The sequence below is a fragment of the Bison bison genome, unplaced genomic scaffold (assembly GCF_000754665.1).
Source record: "Bison bison bison isolate TAMUID 2011002044 unplaced genomic scaffold, Bison_UMD1.0 scf7180017863706, whole genome shotgun sequence".
NCBI lineage: Eukaryota > Metazoa > Chordata > Mammalia > Artiodactyla > Bovidae > Bison > Bison bison.
The window spans coordinates 128,204-133,744 of NW_011494278.1; the positions used below are offsets into that span (position 1 = coordinate 128,204).

The 5,541-nt window shown below is 49.3% G+C and overlaps 1 protein-coding gene across 1 annotated transcript in view; it reads left to right on the forward strand.

The window, feature by feature from the left end:
* Positions 1-5,541, forward strand: part of TNXB (tenascin XB) — a 44,649-nt gene that overhangs the window by 996 nt on the left and 38,112 nt on the right. The gene's annotated exons all lie outside the window — the stretch shown is intronic.

Here is a 5,541-nt window from a genome sequence, read left to right on the forward strand (position 1 = left end):
TCGGTGTTCCTCTGGAGGCGGTTATCGGTGCGGTGTTGGGGCTGGGAGAAACCAGAAGCCAGGATGAGCTGGTGGCCGGCTGAACCTCAGGATGGAAGTGCTGGTGGAACCCCAAGTGATCTGGCTGGAGCGGCTGAGCCAGAACTCTAGGAACGTGCCTGAGGGAACTTTTTTGAGCATCCAGATGGGGACTCCCCGGGTGGCAGCAGGTGGATTGCAAGGCCCCGGGAGGGAGTTTTGGGGGTCTCCAGCCTTTAGGAAATGCAGCAATGGAGCAGAGTTAGGACTCCCAGGTCTGGGAAGGGCACGGAGTCTGTGGAGAGAATCCTAAAATTTATTCTTGGCAGAGAGCTTTGCACCCGTGACTCACGGTTCAGTGGGGCTGGGATGACTGCGCGATGCCTCCAGAGGGGCACAGGGGCTCCGTCTTCGCTCCAATCCCCCTTCCAGGCTCTCCTGCTCTGTCCATCTGAACCTCCCTCCTACACGTGACACACCCTGGGTGGGACGGGCGGGACCCTTATCTCGCCTGGAAAGAATTTAATGGCTTGGAAACAACTGGAAATGGAACTGAGAGGAACTACTGGGAAGCAACTCGGAAACACGGAAACACCGCAGCTGCCGTCTGTCCGCTTCCAATCCCCGCCCACTTCCCAGATCCTTAACCCCCCTCCCCTCTTTCCCTGGCCCTGCCTCCAGACTCCCAGGGACCCAGCACCTTAATTTCTCAACTTTCTTTCCCTTGAGTCCTGGTCACTCAGTGCTCCTCCCCAGGACTCTTTGCCACTGAGGGTCCGGAAATCCTTTAATTTTCCCACGTGTCTGGCCCATGAACTTCCCAGAATAAGGGGTGTCTTAGATCCTCCAACTGCCCCATCTCCCGGTTACCTCCTTGCCACCTGCTTCAACCCAGTGTCTGCAGCCCGCCCTCACCTCCCTCCTTGATCTCTCAGTGCTAGAATCCTTCTACCTTCGCTCTTCTTGTGGTACGAGGGACAGAGAAAAGCATGGGGGTGGGGCCAAAATCCCCCACCTCTGGAACATCCCTGCAGGAGGCCAGCCCCTCTCCCCAGCTCCTGGGACTTACAGTCCCTGATGAGCGAAGTGTCAAACTTGGCTACCACATGAATACCCTGCGCGCTGAGTCATCGCTTGGGACGATGCCCCATCCCTGCCAGCCCTCCGACTATGGGGAGGGTGCCAAGAGGGGGAGGCCCGTGCTCCCCTCCTTTCTCGCTGCGCAAGGCACCCCTAACGCCGCGGGAGGGCGGGCGATGAGAGGAAACATAAGGGACAACCAAGTATCCTGCTTTCCTGGTGCTGAGAGAAGACCGCGATTCTTTCAAGAAACGGGAATAGGGAGCTAGGCTGGCGGTGGAGACTCGAGGGGAGAGGGGCTTGGGAGGGAGGTTCTGGGGGTGTGGCCCGTGGGGGCCTCTCCTCTCGTGCCTCTCCTCTCAGACCAGCTTCACTACTTTCCTGCTTCTTCCTGCTGCAGAGACCCTCCCCCTGCTCCCACCAAGTGGGGAAGAGGTGCAGGATTCGATTGTTGAGGGAGGGGGACTGGCAGCTCCCCCCAACCCCCAGGGATGTGGAGCACCCTGTAACCTCTGCCTCCTCTGGAGAAGGGTCTCCTGTGTGGTTCCCCTCACTCCAACTAAGTTCTTTGACTCACACAACTGCCCTCTGAGCCAATGAGAAGTCAGCTTTTTTAGACATCGCTCAATGACTGGATGTGGAGGAAATGTGAAGAGGAGTTTGTGTGTGTATGGCCTTGTTGTTGTTGTTGTTTAGTAGTTAAGTCGTGTCTCTTTTGTGACCCCATGGACTGTAGCCCACCAGGCTTCTCTCCATTGGATTTCCCAGGCAAGAATACTGGAGTGGGTTACCATTTCCTACTCCAGGGGCTCTTCTCAACCCAGGCAGGGATCAAACCCAAGTTTCCTGCATTGGCAGATGGGTTCTTTACTGCTGGGAAACCCCTGCACATACTCAAATATGTGTGCCTGCAAAGATGCAAGCTTCTTTGGATGAGTATAAGTATATGTATAGTTCCCAGGTGGTGCTAGTGGTAAAAAAAACCCATCTGCCAATGTAAGAGATGTAAGAGACACAGGTTCAATCCCTGGGTTGGGAAGATCCCCTGGAGGAGAGCATGGCAACCCACTCCAGTATTCTTGCCTGGAGAATCCCAAAGACAGAGGAGCCTGACAGGCCACAATACATAGGGTTGCAAAGAGTTGGACAGGACTGAAGCGACTTAGGATGGACAGATACAAGAAATGTGTTCATATTTGTGTTTCTGGATAAGCACATGTGAGTACATTTGTATGTGTATTTGTGTGTGTGTGCACCTGGAGATGTGCGCAACCTTAGACACAGGGCAACAGAATTTGAAGGTAAGTCAGAGCCAAGTTCACACCCAGGGCTACACTCCAAGCTGAGAGAGGGGCTGAGGGAAGGGCAGCTCTCTGCTTGCCAGGCTTTCTGCTGGGCTTTGTGGGGCAGGGTGCCTCTCAGTGTGGAAATGCTCTGCTCCTGTTGCCCGCTCCTCTTCCATCTCTGGTGGGATGGTGGTGGAGTGTGATGGCTGGTAGCCCTGGAAACTCCTTTTTCTCAGACTCAGAGGAGAATTTTAAGCATAGGAAGCCAGGAAATGTGTGTGTGTTGTGGGAGGCACTGGTCACAGCCCCTAATCCTCCTCCTCAGTCAGCATTCCCATCACTCACCCTACTCTCCTTCCCTCTCCAGCCTCTCTGGTCTGGAAGAACTGGGTACCTGCTAACACCGCTCCTTAACCCTTCGCCTGAACCCTCCACGCATCTCTGTTACCGAGGCCCCCTCTCCTGGTTCCTCCCATCACCCCACTACCTTTCTTCTCTAATCCTCGTCTCCCTGTGCCCCCCAGTTCTTGCCTCAGTGGATTCCACGAATACAACTGGGTGACCAGCACTCAGATCAATAAACAGGGCGTTCTTAGCACCCCAGAATTTCCCCACCATGCCCTTTCTTGGTCCCCATTCCCCCGAGAGTGCCACATTTCTGATTTGCAACTCTACTGATTGACAGTTCACATGGTCTAGACTCAAATGTCACAAACAGAATGTTTATGAAACAATGTTTCAGCAAGTTCTTCTTTGTGACTTCTTTTGCTCCACCCTATATTAGCGAGACCCATTCATGTTATTGCATATAGTTATACTTTGTTCTCTTTGCTTTATTATATTCCACTGTGTGAACAAACCACGTGTTATTTAATCCATTCTACTCATGTGAGACATTTGGGTAGTTCCCAGTCTGCGGCTATTACCAGAAGTACTGCTGTAGTGGGTAGACCCCTCGGAGTGGAGCTGCCAGGTCATAGGGCTTGCACACAGCTCTAGTGGATTTGGTCAGTTGTGCCAAATGGTTTTCCAATGGGCTTGTTCTATGCAGTCCTGCCAGGATCTACACATGGCCTGCTCCCTGGTGAACAGCTGCCCCAGATAGCTGTCCGTGGTCCTAGCCCTGACCTTGGTCCTGTCCTTGGCTCCAGCCCTGTGCTAGCCCTGGGCTTAACTTGAACTATGTAAATTGACTAAATATTTATATAGTCAATAAATATTTTTTGAGCACTTACTATGTGCCAGATGTAAGGATATAGCAGCCAAAGCAAAACAAAAAACCAGGTGCTATGTCTGCCTCCATGGACCTTACAGTCTAGCGAGCAATGTTGAGTGTGGGCAAGAAAGTAATAAAATAATCCCACAAATAAATATGTGAATATAAATTATTATAAATGCTGCAAATGGGAGTTACATGATCCTGTAATATCATATGATAAGGGAGCTGACCTGGACAGGAAAGATTTCCTGAGGAGGAGATGTGGGGTTGAGACCTGAATGATGAGGAAGCCAAGAGAAAAGGGAAGAACATTCCATAGAGGGAACCACAGATACAAAGGTCTGGGGCTGGGAAGAATGTGGGGGACATAAGGCTGGTGGGACTGGAATGGAGAGAGGGAGGGAAGTCTTATGGGGGATGAGGTGCGAGAGGTCAGCAGGGGCCGGATGGTGCAGGACTGTCTCTCAGTATTTGAAGACTATTCAGAAGGGAGCCACTGAAAAGTTTTTTGGGGTCGAGGGACATTCTATTTGCCTTTGCAAGATTTTTAAGAAGCAAGAATAGAAGCAGAGGGACTGGCTAGGAGGCAATCACAGTTGTTAAGCAAAAGGTAGATAGTAGCTTGGACTATAATGATGCTTAGAGGGAGAAACATACGCAAATTAAAAAGACATTTACAATAAAATATGGGTTGATATGATGAAATATGGTGGTGTTGAGTGAGCTGTTGGGTTTCTGGCTTGTGAAGCTGAGTAACTATGGGACCATGAGCTGCAGTAGAGAACACTGAAAAGGGATAGGGTTCAGGAGGGATGAACGTTGAGTTCTGTTTTAGATGTGTTGAGTCTGAGGTGCCCAAGAGGAGATGCCAAATAGAAGGATAGCTATATTGCTTGGAGTTAAGAGGAGATAGTTTATACTTTGGGATATAGTTTGGAAATTAAAGTCTTGGATCTGGATGAGGTACCTAAGTGGATGACTACCCCAAGTAGGTCACAGTTCTGGCTACACACTGCAATCCCCTGGGGAGCTGTTAAAAATACTAAAGAAAGTTTGGTGCTTCAGTCCCTCTAGCCACATTTTAAGTGTTAAGAGCCAGTGATCTCTCCTATCTATCTTATTGCCAGCACAGATACAGAATGCTCTAAAATGGAAGACGTGGTCATCAGTGTCCAGTGATTTTGAGAGAGATCAAGGTGAAGACAAATGTCTTTTAGATTTTGTGACACAGATCATTGGGAGACCTCAGGGAGGGCTATTTGGTAGACTGAAAGAAGTCAGATGGGAGCTGGTTGAGACATGCATGGGATATGTGAGATAGGAACAACAAGTCCAGATAACTCTTTTGACAACTATGGCCATGAAGTAGAGAAGAGAAATATGTGGTGGCTGGAGGGAGTGTGAGGTTGGGGAATTTTTTTTAAGGTATATTTTTGTATATTAAGTATATTTTGTGCATATACTGAAATGCACATAAGTGTATAGCTCAATTAATTTTTGATTATACGTACCTTTGTTTAACCACCCAGTTAAAGGTGCAAAATATTTCTAGTAATTCTATCCTGTCTTCTATTAGTTCTGTTTATTTTTGAACTTCATATGAATAGCATCATTTACAATGTTCTTTTTTGGTGTCTTGTTTCTTTTGCTTAGCATTATGTGTGTCAAATTTTGTCCATGTTGCTGTGTGTAACAAGAATGTTTTTTGTTTTTTTTTTTTTGGCGGGGGGGGGGGGGGGGGTTTGTTTGCTTTTTGGCTATACTGCACAGCTTGCAGATCTTCCCCTACCAGGGCTTGAACCCAGGGCCTGGCATTGAATCCAGTCCTGAGCACTGGATCACCCAGCAAGTCCCAGAAGGATGTTTTTTCATTGCTGGGGAGTATCCCATTGTATGACTATGCCCCAATGTAACTGGTGAGATTTTGTGGGTATATGG